This window comes from Triticum urartu, chromosome 1, assembly GCF_003073215.2.
Source record: "Triticum urartu cultivar G1812 chromosome 1, Tu2.1, whole genome shotgun sequence".
NCBI classification, from domain to species: domain Eukaryota; kingdom Viridiplantae; phylum Streptophyta; class Magnoliopsida; order Poales; family Poaceae; genus Triticum; species Triticum urartu.
In genome coordinates this window covers 225,420,519-225,433,510 of record NC_053022.1, presented here as the reverse complement: position 1 = coordinate 225,433,510, position 12,992 = coordinate 225,420,519, and positions in this window count along the sequence as shown.

Sequence of the window (12,992 nt, the reverse complement as noted above, 5' to 3'; positions counted from 1 at the left end):
AGAATAGTAAACAAAGCCTGTTTCTTTTGCCGTTTGTCTTCCGTTGCTTCGTTCGATTTGGTTCTTTTTGATAACCGGAGTTCTTAAGTTGAATTTTCTTGTTAGATCTCTTATTTGAGTTTTACCTGTGCATTAGTTGAGTACTTATTGTATGTTTGTTTGTTTGTGATAGAGTACCCGGAGTGCGCCGCTTGCTACTTCGAATCGCTAGGTTTTGCGGATCATCAGCAAGGCAAGTAACACTTTGATCATACCACCTACTACCCAGTTTTATTGCATTAGATCAATCCTCACACATTGCATGATTAGTATGTAATTAAATTGTGGGTTTGGGAAGTAGTTGAGGTAGCACCTATTACCTGTTTATTATCAAACCTTTGGGAGTTACTTCTACGTTTGCTTATTATGCCATGCTATGCTAGTAGACGTGGTTTGGGTGAGTGAAATCCATGACAGATGTGAGTTTGTTGAATTAATGGTTTATATAAGGTGGCAACTTAAATACACATCTGGGTGGATTGAGGCACCTGGGTATTCCAGCGATTGTCTGTTTTCTTTTGGACCGCCACCCAGGCTCAAAGGGATCATGAGATTATTCATGCTAGAAACTTCCGTGTGCAGCCACAAGCTACTATGGGCTCTTGCATAGTTGACTAAGTCGTGCGAACTCTTACAGTGGTAGACTAGCAGATGTAGGGGAAGGTAGGTGTAACGCTCTACCCGTTCGTAAGGTGCTAGCGCTTCTGAAAGACTATGTCTCGGTTATCCGTTTCTCAAACACCATGTAGTGTGAGAAATCAAATGGAGGCGATCGAGTCTTGTGGGGAAAAGTGCGCAAACCTCTGCAGAGTGTATAAACTAATCATGGTTAGTCGTGTCCCCAGTTGTGGACATTTTGAGTATCTAGTACTTGGATTATCATGTGAATCTCATCATGTTACTCTAAATTAATATTGTTGGGTTTTTAATGATGTTTCCTAATTGGGATTGAGAATGCTTTCAACCATTCTCAATGTTTAACAACTACCATGATAGTTAAATAAAATTTATTCCTTTGTAGTAGGGAAAAATTGGCTTTACGCAAAACTGTAATCATAGAGCTTTCCACCAACCAAATATGCATATAGTATAGCCTTATTATTTCATTGCTCTCTATGTGTTACATTGACAGCATATTTCATGTGCTGACCCGTTTCGGGCTACAACGTTCATGTTGCAGACTTTTCAGACGACGAGTAAGGTGCTTTTAGGTCATGGTTCTATACTCAGTGATGCCGTTGGAGTTGATGGACTCACTTATCTTCCAAGCCTTCTGCTGTTATCGTTATTAGATGGCCATAAGCCATATTTATTGTAATAAGGTCTCTTTTGAGACACTTGATGTAATAAGTGTGTGATTGCTACTCTGTTATAAATCCTTCAAGTACTGTGTGGTGTCAGCATTACTGATCCAGGGTTGTCACAGCCCGATATTTCTGCTTTGTAATTAGTTGCATCAGTGAGTTGCATCCATGCATCATGTTTTAATTCAAGAAACTGGAATTGAGGGAATTTTGAAAGCCTCAAAATTCAATTAAAAGAAGGGAAAGAACCCTTAAATTTGCATTCAATGAAACCAAAATGGCCTTCATTAATGTTTGATATTTTTGGCAAGGGTTTGGGTCTAAGCCAAAATAGTGAACATTTTTAAGGAATCATTTTGGCATTGAATTTAAATCACTATGGTATTTGAATTTGAATATATACTCATATTATAAATAATATATTTTCAAATGCTTTGTTATATTTTATGTTGATTTGGAGAAGTTCTTTGAGTGACATAAAATATTTAGACAAGTGTTTGGCATTGTTTGAATTTGCTTGAATTCAAAACTGTGGCAAAAGATTAACTAACAAATGGAAACAGAAGCACTTACCTGGCCTTACCTGCGGCCCAGCAAGCCGGCGCGGCCCAGCTGGCCCCTGCTAGTCGTCCCGTATCTCTACCCGTAGGCAGAGGCAGGGCAGCGAGTGCACGCGCCCGAGCGGCCACCTCCTGCTTCGCCGTGTCGACACCTCCTTCCTCCTAACCCCGCGCCCAGGAGACGTGGACGAGGCCCGTGCTGATCCCCCTTCTCCCCTGGCCATTTTCCCCTCTCCCTCCTTGTTCTTCGCCCGAACAGAGAGCCCTGCCGGCCACCGCAGCGCGCAGCTCACTGCCGACATGGTCACTGGCCTCCCCTCACCTCCCCACCTTGTGTGAGAGCTCTGCCTCGCCGTCCTCTTCCTCATCGCCGAGCCGCACGATGCCAGAAGCCCCGTATCGTCGTCCTCGCCGACGTCTTCATCGTCGGCCGCCTGAGATCACCGTCGTCGTCCCGGCCGCACCAGACCTGCCCCGAGCTCTCCGACCACGCCCTCGAGATCGCCGTGAGCCCCTGTTCCGTTTCCCCTACTCCCGTGCTCTAATTCGACCTCTAGCCGCCGTTTGACCGGAGCCGAAAGCTCACCACCGCTGGCCATGGCACTGTCGCGGCCAAAGTTGCTGTCACTCGCGTCCGAGCCCGCCAACGCGCTCAACACGTCTCCAGGAGACGAACACAACCACCCCCATGTATTGCCGTGCACCACAATGCGAACCCCGCACGGAACCGTGCTCCGGCCACTGCCGCGACCTCCCTTCCGGCGAGCTCCGGCGCCCCTGCAGCCACCCACCTGCTCCTCTGGTTTCGGTAGAGCGCGGGGTAGCCTCTGGTGGTATTCGCGCGTCCAACCACCGCTCGTAGCGCGTTCCCGAGCGCCACCGCCGCGTTCGTGTGCTCGCCGGCGTTCAACTCCGGTGTGCTGACGTGGCAACGTCATTAGTGGCTAATGGCCCACTAACTAACCCCCTGACTCACTGACATGCGGGCCCCACCTGGCTAATTAATCTAGTTTAGGTTTAAACCTAATTAGTTTAACCTAGGTTAGTGCTAATTAAACTAGGTTAGTTTAGTTAGCCACTGACACGCGGGCCCCACTAGTCAGTTTGACCTCGGCTGCCCCGTTGACTCACTTACGTCATGCTGATGTAGTGCTGATGCAGTAATGCATTTTCTGGAATTAGTTTATTTCTAAATAATCCAGGAAATTCCAGAAAATGCCCAAACTTCAAAAAAAACATAGAAATTAAACCGTAACTCCAAATGAAATAATTTATATATGAAAAATGATCAGAAAAATCCAATCTATCCATTTGTACTGTTTTCATGCATGTTTGAGCAAGTTAACCTCACTGTTTAGGATGAAACATGATTAGGACAAATTTGATAATAAATTTGGAGTTGGAATTTGATCTAGCTTTGAATTCCACTTCAACCAAAATGACTTCCTATTGCATTAGTCCAAATCACATCATATTGCCATGTAATGATCATGCATCATATTGTGCATTGCATTCATCGTGTTTCTTCTCTGTTTGCCGGTGTTGTTCCCCCTCGGTAGACGTTGTTCCGACGTTGTGATCGTTGACAATGATGAAGACTCAATGCTATCTTCAGAAGTGCCAGGCAAGCAAAAACCTCTTATTCATTCCGATACAATCCCACTCACTCTCGCTCCTGCTCTCTTTTACTGCATTAGGACAACAATGATTCAACTGTTACATGCTGCGGTAGTTGAACCCCTTTCCCCTACATGACCTGTTATTGCCACAGTAAATAGATGAAACCCACTAGCATGAGTAGGAATTGTTTGAGCCCTAATGTGCCTACTCATTCATGCTTGTTGTCATGCCTGCTACTGCTTAGAGTTGAGTCAGGTCTGATTCATCAGGAATGAATTGGAACATGGTGAACATGTCCTACCGTTGAGAGCTAAGTGTGTGAACACGATTTGGTAGGAGTACATGGTGGGTTGTCTCATTGCAGCCATCCTCAGGAACTGAGTTCTGTGTTGGCGATCCATGAACAGTTACTACCACACATTGGGCTCCGGGGGCTCCAAGCTCTCTCGACTTATTAATCAACCTGATCTTTGTCCAGGAGTTGCAACTAGTTTCTGGTGTTTGTAGGTAGTGTTAGTAGTCTACCAAGTGGCACCCGGTACAGGTGGGCTTGGGACAGACTAGGCACAGTGGCACGGTGTACCAAGTGGCACCCAGATGGTGGGCTTGGGAACCCTGCTCACATCGTTTGGGGCCGTGAGCGACACCCCGGCCGGATCTCCTTGCGGATGGAACCCGAATAGGCGATAAACCTGGATGAGAGACTTGTGTGGTTAGTCAGGTCGTGGCCGACTCCCTCGCCAGGCTTCCGCTTGAAGGCTGCCGAGGTACACGACATGTACATGGTGGTAAGTGGCGAGAGCGTGTGTGAAGAAGTACACCCCTGCAGGGTTATCATTATCTATTCGAATAGCCGGATTCCTCGGATATGGAAACTTGGACCCCTTGCATAGTTCATAGACAAGTGAAAGTGGATACTCTAAAATGCGCAAGATAAGCGTGAGTGCTATGGATGGCGTTCTCGTAGGGAGACGGGAGCGGATCCATAGTGGTGTATTGATATGGAGAATGTGTGGACTCGTGTGCGCCACCTCAAAAGAGTTACCTGCAGTCGTAGTTCAGGATAGCCACCGGGTCAAAGCTGGGTTGCTGCAGTTAAACTCCACCACCCCTTTGTTGATACCAATGCATATGTAGATATCTCTGATGTAAGTCTTGCTGGGTACATTTGTACTCACGTTTGCTTATTTTATGTTTTGCAGAGAGACTTCAGTCTCGCTAGTAGTTCCGTGTGGACTTCGACGTTTAGCTTGTTACCTCAGCTACGATCTTGTACCCTTGGGAGGGTCTTGTAGATAGTCAGGCTTCTCAGCCTTTTTCATTTGTAGAAGTCTGTACTCAGACAAGTTATGCTTCTGCATGTGCTTGTTGCTTGTATGCTCTGTATGTTGGGTCATGAGACCCATGTTTGTATTATCTGGCTCTTCGGGGCCTAATGAATAAATACTCTGAGTCATAGAGTCTTGTTGTGATGCTATGTTGTATTGCACATATTGAGCATATTGTGTGTATGATTGAAATGCTTGGTATGTGTGGGATCCGACAACCTAGTTGTTCATCCTTGGTAGCCTCTCTTATGGGGAAATGTAGTCTTGTGCTTCCATGATCCATGGTAGTTAGGTACAGCCCAGTTCACCAGAGTCCTGCTAGCCCAGCACTACTGCTCCGGAACACTTGACTGGCCGGCATGTGATTCACTTTGTTCCTGTGTCTGTCCCTTCGGGGAAATGTCACACGGTGACATCCGGAGTCCTGCCTAGCCTGCTACAGCCTGCTTCACCGGAGTCCTGTTAGCCCAGTGCTACAACCCGGATTCGCACGCTGCTGACGGACATGCTCGATGTTGATTCATGTATGCATGTCCGCGTAAGTTATGCCACTTTGGGTTCATGACTAGTCATGTCGGCCCGGGTTCTCTGTCATATGGATGCTAGCTACACTATCATATACGTGAGCCAAAAGGCGCAAACGGTTCCGGGCCATGGTAAGGCGACACCTGTGGGGATACCGTGCGTGAGGCCGCAAAGTGATATGAGGTGTTACCGGCTAGATCGATGTGACTTGGAATCGGGGTCCTGACAGCTTTGGTATCAGAGCCTGACTGCCTGTAGGATTACCAAGTCAAGATGGTCGAAGTCGTGTCTAGAACTGCTTTAGTTATAGAAGGGAATTGATTGTGGATGGGAATGTAAGGCTCTTTTTACTCCTTATCCTCATGACCTTCTGATATGAGTCATCTTATCTTTTCTACGGGGTTAAGAACTAAGCTTCTCTTCTATCTCTCAGGATGACGTGTTACTAAACCGTAGTTGCCTAGGATTTTTGAGTTCAAGCCTCAGTTCAGTTCCTACTATTTCCATATGTTCATAGATGGCCTCAGAACCTTGATATTGTGATGTTGAGTGGTTATGCCACAATTTTGCAGGATGTCTCAAATCATTTTGAGCATTTACATCCGTTATGTTGTCCGAGTCATCCCAGGTTTCTAAACAGTTTGATGCATCTGCAACAGCCTTCCTCCCATTCCTGATGTTCCTTTAGGCCTGGTCAATCACACTAATTGCTGAGTTGAGGTACTCTATTGCCTCGACATATATATTGGAATTATTATTATGACCCTAGGTGTCTTAGGGGATCATCTAGTAACCTTGCCATGTTTTGTGTCCCAGTGTGATGATTTTGGCCATAATTCTCGAAAGCAGCACGTGATGCCATTTAGTTAGTAGGCCTTCTATTTCTGGGTTCTTGATCCCAAAATTCACCCTACTTACTTCATGTTGATAGTGTTTTCTAGTTCCTTTAGGATATTAGTAACCTTTGCGATAGTCCTCGAGGTTCGTGGTATTTCCTTCTTCCAAATACCATGAACTACTTATGGCAGAAGTTCCTCATTGAACCAAACGATCACAACCAGAGTGCTCTTAATGAGTTCTCAATTCTATATTGTGACTCTGCTAGTTCTACCTTTCTGCATGGGTCATCCGGAAGAAATATGTTGAACTCGTTCGACATGCCAATCCATGCATTTCCAACTCAGAAAGTTATATGTTCCTTCGAGTTGTTCATCCCTAGTTGTTTTCTGACCTTCATCTATCAATTGATAGTCAAGAGTATGCGTGCATTCGTTCATCGATGCCTATTATTCTTGTGGTCCGTCAAGCCATTCTATTCCGGAATGACTAGGGGAAACAAACTCTAGTACCTCGTCCATTTCTGGGATTGGGTCAAAGCAGTTGTATCGTAGATCAAAATGCCAATCCAGCTTTTGCTCCGTTCTACCTTGGAGTGTTACCATCTTTATGTTAGGAATGTCATGAGAATTGCACCACCTCTTATGAATTCTTGAATTCTTGATGCAGTGATACTTCTCACCATCATCATTCATTCCTCGGTCCTCGTGTTGTGGTAACCAGAATGCCGACGAGTGAATTGTGATGTGTGAAATCAATACTCCGAGCAACTCGTTGCTTGGTAGTAAATGGACAATATTCTCATTCTTAGCGTGTTGGTTATTGAACTACCATTCTAAGATTGATCTTGCTACCTAGTCCATATTTCCTAGTGCACTCTTTGATCAATGAGTTAGGATTGTGTCAATCCCTCGCTCCCTTGATCATCTCGTCTTGCCCTGAAAAGCAAGATTGATCTTGAGCTTAGTAACATATCAGTGGTTCTGATTTTCCGAATATCTTCTCGGAAGTATTACCTGGTTATCACCTGACCGCTATGTTGAGTTCGTGATCAAGTTGATTTTTTCTATAAACCACTATTTCTCCAAGAATCTGTGTTGGATACCCTGAAATAGTTGGCTAATCTAAATAACAACTTGGAGAGTTGGAATATGATAGCTTGTCTGACTTAGTTCGTCCCAAAGGGATATCTTTGTGTTTCAATAGTTGTTGAAGCAAGATGATATCTTCATCAATTGGTCCTCGTGATCAGTTGCTGGGTCTATCATGTTGTCAAAACTTTGACTTTAGTATGGGCTATCGTCAAGTCAAATCAGAACCAACGATGTTTGTAATGTTGCCTTACTCGTGGTTGATCCCTCGAGCATACACCATTACATCTTTTGGTCTGACCAATGCTATCACCGTGTTCACATGATGGTGGAAGTCCAGTGATATGGAAATTCCGATGAGTTGCTGTTGAGCCCATCAGCAGCATTTTGTCTCCCGCATGATTCATGTTGAACATCAACCTAGTATTGGAAACTTTGTAAGCAATGCCTTCGTGTTCTGTTCATGAAGCTTATGTTTGGATGGAAGAAGTGACTTCCTCAAATTCATGTGCATTTGGAGCAAGTTGCCACCATGAGTTTGAGAAAGATTGTTTTGTTTCCTCTGGTACCATCCCAAGTTAGTTATGCATGTGCGAATGTATTCTATGGTTTGGTAGATTAATTACCTCCACTCCATATGTATTCCCTAGCACACCAAGCCACTGATTGATTTGTTCAAGGAGAAGAAGTTCCTTCTTAAGAGCATGCCTTATGCAAGGACTTTGTTATCCTTGATGAGGGTTCCCCACCTGAACTCGGTAGTGTTTTTATTATAAGACTACCACGTGGTCATGCTTGTCTGGGACAACATGTTCACATGTGTTAGCAGAACCAGCTCATGTTTTGGAGCTTACTACCATAGTCCATTTCCCGAGAATCTCGCAATGCCATCTCGTCGATTTGTGTTGCAAACATTCATTTTCTTCTAGACTCGATGAGTCTGGAATATCCTGTTACCAACTAGCTCTGAATCTCAGGCGGATATGATGGTTGGAACTTTTCCAAGATCTATGATGTAGGTCCCCGACAAGGTTGATGTTCTGGCCAACACACCTAGCCAGAAGATCTATCATTGTAGTATCTTGATTGAGCTATTTGACCATCTTCTCCATGAGGATTTAGTGCAACTTATTCCAGAAATTGTTCCTTCGGGGTCCTTGTGCTCTCGATTTCCTCGAATATGCTAAAACCATTCAAACAGCGGAATCACTCTCTACTGTTGAGTTTATCCCTAGTTAGTAGAATCATTCCCAACATTTGAATTTTGTTCCCAGCTTGCACCGCCATTGTGCCATCCTACCATGGACTGCCTTCTCAGTAATTACTGATCAGGATCATCTTCAAAGTGGTCCTACCATGGGTTCCATCCATGTCCGATGATAAGAAAAAAAATCATCCATTGCATTGTCTTCAACAAGGTAGACCACATCATCCATTCTAGTCTGGGTATGCCATCCTTTCGAACTCCTTCAAATGATCATTTGTGCATTTCCTTAGGCTGGTATAGAGAGTTTTAGTGATCACTATATCAAAAGTAATTCTTTTTGCCACTTAAGGGAATAGCTCTATGAGTCACCTCCACTAAGGTGCCTCGTTATGGTATCATGGGCAACATAACTCCTCACTACTTTGAAACACCCTCACCATCTAATTACGCGTGGAATTATTTCCTACCTATTGAACCTTCGTCATCAGTTCCTTGTCATTCCCCCTGAGGTGTGTTTGTGTCTCAGCTCAAGAGATGTTTGAACGTCTCACTCCATGAGTTGATCCTGAGTACTCGATCTTCGAGGAGATTGATTCCTGTAGAGTTTCTTTCTGCCATCATCGTGTTGGATGGAGATCTCGAAAGCAAAGACGTCAAAATCAATTGGAGCAATAAATCAACATCTTCGAGAAGGGATATTGGATCATGAAGATCGTGTTAGCTTTGTGTTCCTCTATCTTCTTACCTCACGTCTTGAATCTCGGGGCGAGATTCTTCTGTAGTGGGGGTGAGTTGTCACAGCCCGAGATTTCTGCTTTGTAATTAGTTGCATCAGTGAGTTGCGTCCATGCATCATGTTTTAATTCAAGAAACTAGAATTGAGGGAATTCCGAAAGCCTCAAAATTCAATTAAAAGAAGGGCAAGAACCCTTAAATTTGCATTCAGTGAAACCAAAATGGCCTTCATTAATGTTTGATATTTTTGGCAAGGGTTTGGGTCTAAGCCAAAATTAGTGAACATTTTTAAGGAATCATTTTGGCATTGAATTTAAATCACTATGGTATTTGAATTTGAATATATATTCATATTATAAAGAATATATTTTCAAATGCTTTGTTATATTTTATGTTCATTTGGAGAAGTTCTTTGAGTGACATAAAATATTCAGACAAGTGTTTGGCATTGTTTGAATTTGCTTGAATTCAAAACAGTGGCAAAAGATTAACTAAAACAAATGGAAACAGAAGCGCTTACCTGGCCTTACCTGCGGCCCAGCAAGCCGGCCCGGCCTAGCTGGCCCCTGCCAGTCGTCCCATACCTCTGCCAGTAGGCACAGGCAGGGCAGCGAGCGCACACGCCCGAGCGGCCACCTCCTGCTTCGCCGTGTCGACACCTCCTTCCTCCCAACCCCGCGCCCAAGAGACGTGGACGAGGCCCGCGCCGATCCCCCTTCTCCCCTGGCCATTTTCCCCTCTCCCTCCTCGTTCTTCGCCCGAACAGAGAGCCCCGCCGGCCACCGCAGCGCAGCTCACCGCCGACGTGGTCACTGGCCTCGCCTCGCCTCCCCACCTTGCGTGAGAGCTCCGCCTCGCCATCCTCTTCCTCATCGCCGAGCCGCACGATGCTGGAAGCCCCGTATCATCATCCTCGGCGCCGTCTTCATCGTCGGCCGCCCGAGATCGCCGTCGTTGTCCCGGCCGCATCAGACCTCCCCCGAGCTCTCCGACCACGCCCTCGAGATCGCTGTGAGCCCCTGTTCCGTTTCCCCTACTCCCGTGCTCTAATTCGACCTCTAGCCGTTGTTTCACCGGAGACGAAAGCTCAGCACCGCCAGCCATAGCACCGCCGCTGCCACAGTTGTTATCGCTCGCGTCCGAGCCCGCCAACGCGCTCAACACGTCCCCAGGAGACGAACATAACCACCCCCACGTCTTGTCGTGCACCACAATGCAAACCCGCACGGAACCGTGCTCCGGCCACCGTCGCGAGCTCCGTTCCGGCAAGCTCCGGCGCCCTTGCAGCCATCCACCTGCTCCTCTGGTTGCGGGAGAGCGCGGGCTACCCTCTGGTGGTCTTCGCGCGTCCAGCCGCCGCCCATAGCGCATTCCCGAGCGTCGCCACCGCGTTCGTGTGCTTGCCAGCGTTCAACTCCGACGTGCTGACATGGCAACGTCATTAGTGGCTAATGGCCCACTAACTAACCCCCTATCTCATTGACATGCGGGCCCCGCCCGGCTAATTAATCTAGTTTAGGTTTAAACCTAATTAGTTTAACCTAGGTTAGTGCTAATTAAACTAGGTTAGTTTAGTTGGCCACTGACACGCGGGCCCCACTAGTTAGTTTGACCTGGGCTGCCCCGTTGACTCGCTTACATCATGCTGATTTAGTGCTGATGCAGTAATGCATTTTCTGGAATTAGTTTATTTCTAAATAATCCAGGAAATTCCAGAAAATGCCCAAACTTCAAAAAAAATCATAGAAATTAAACCATAACTCCAAATGAAATAATTTATATATGAAAAATGATCAGAAAAATCCAATCTATCCATATGTACTGTTTTCATGCATGTTTGAGCAAATTAACCTCACTGTTTAGGATGAAACATGATTAGGACAAATTTGATAATAAATTTGGAGTTGGAATTTGATCTAGCATTGAATTCCACTTCAACCAAAATGACTTCCTATTGCATTAGTCCAAATCACATCATATTGCCATGTAATGATCATGCATCATATTGTGCATTGCATTGATCGTGTTTATTCTCTGTTTCCCGGTGTTGTTCCCCCTCGGTAGACGTTGTTCCGACGTTGTGATCGTTAACAATGATGAAGACTCAATGCTATCTTCAGAAGTGCCAGGCAAGCAAAAACCCCTTGTTCATTCCGATACAATCCCACTCTCTCTCGCTCCCGCTCTCTTTTACTGCATTAGGACAACAACGATTCAACCGTACATGCTGCGGTAGTTGAACCCCTTTCCCCTACATGACCTGTCATTGCCACAGTAAATAGATGAAACCCACTAGCATGAGTAGGAATTGTTTGAGCCCTGATGTGGCTACTCATTCATGCTTGTTATCATGCTTGCTACTGCTTAGAGTTGAGTCAGGTCTGATTCATCCGGAATGAATTGGAACGTGGTGAACATGTCCTACCGTTGGGAGCTAAGTGTGTGAACATGATTTGGTAAAGGTAGCAGTGAGAGGCCATGTAGGAGTACATGGTGGGTTGTCTCATTGCAGCCGTCCTCAGGAACTGAGTTCTATGTCGGTGATCCATGAACAGTTACTACCACACATTGGGCTTCGGGCGCTCCAAGCTCTCTCGACTTATTAATCAATCTGATCTTTGTCCAGGAGTTGCAACTAGTTTATGGTGTTTGTAGGTAGTGTTAGTAGTCTACCAAGTGGCACCCGGTACAGATGGGCCTGGGACAGACTAGGCACAGTGGCAGGTGTACCAAGTGGCACTACAAAAAAATATACTTCCGTGATGATACGTGTTTGTCACAGTAGGCCGCGTTTTCTGTCATGCATGTACATCCATGACAAATTTATGACAGAATCAAGATAGTCATACCTGTGCTGTCGTAGAAGTGTTCCATGACATTGCCAAAATTATCATCACGGAAGTGTCCACTTCCATGACGATAAATCGCGCATCACAGAAGTGCTTTCGTCAAGGGTGACCGACACATGGAATCCACCGTAATGGAATGCCATTAAGCTATTAGGTCGGATTTTGGATCCGATAAGCCGTTAACAACCATGACCAATGCCGATTTTCCACGTGTAAAATTCTCATTGGCTGACAGATCCACGCGTCAGCTCCGCGTTTGCACAGGTGTCACTCATCCAACGGTCGAGATGGGCCTATGATATGTTGACACGTGGACCGGCCCAGAAGTGGCCCACAAAGATTAAATGGGCCGGCCCAACTGAAGGCCCATAAGATTTAGCAGACCATAATGGGCCAGCCCAGCTAAAGGCCCCCAAAATTTAGCGGACCATAATGGGCCGGCCCAGCTAAAGGCTCACATGATTTTGCAGACCATAATGGGCCAGCCCAGCTAAAGGCCCACAAGATTTTGCGGACCACAATGGGCCGACCAAACTAAAGGCCCACTAGATTCTGCCGACCATAATGGGCCGACCCAGCTAAAGGCCCAACATTCTTTGTCAAATCGGCCCGTCAACGGCCTGTCCTAAACTTGTCATCAATGCGGCCCATGGTCACTTCTGGCCCGTTAACAGTCTGCTAAGTAATTGGGCCGAATTACGGCCCGGTGTATTTCCGGCATGTTAAAGGTCCGGCTTCATTTGGGCCCATTTACAGGCCATCAAAACTTTTGGCCCATAAACGACCGTGAAGGATTTGGGCCATATTCGGCCATGTCTGACATACGGCCTGTTAGAGGCCCACTATAGCTTTGGGCCACTTTCGGCTTGTTGTCATTTTCGACCTGTTAACACCAGA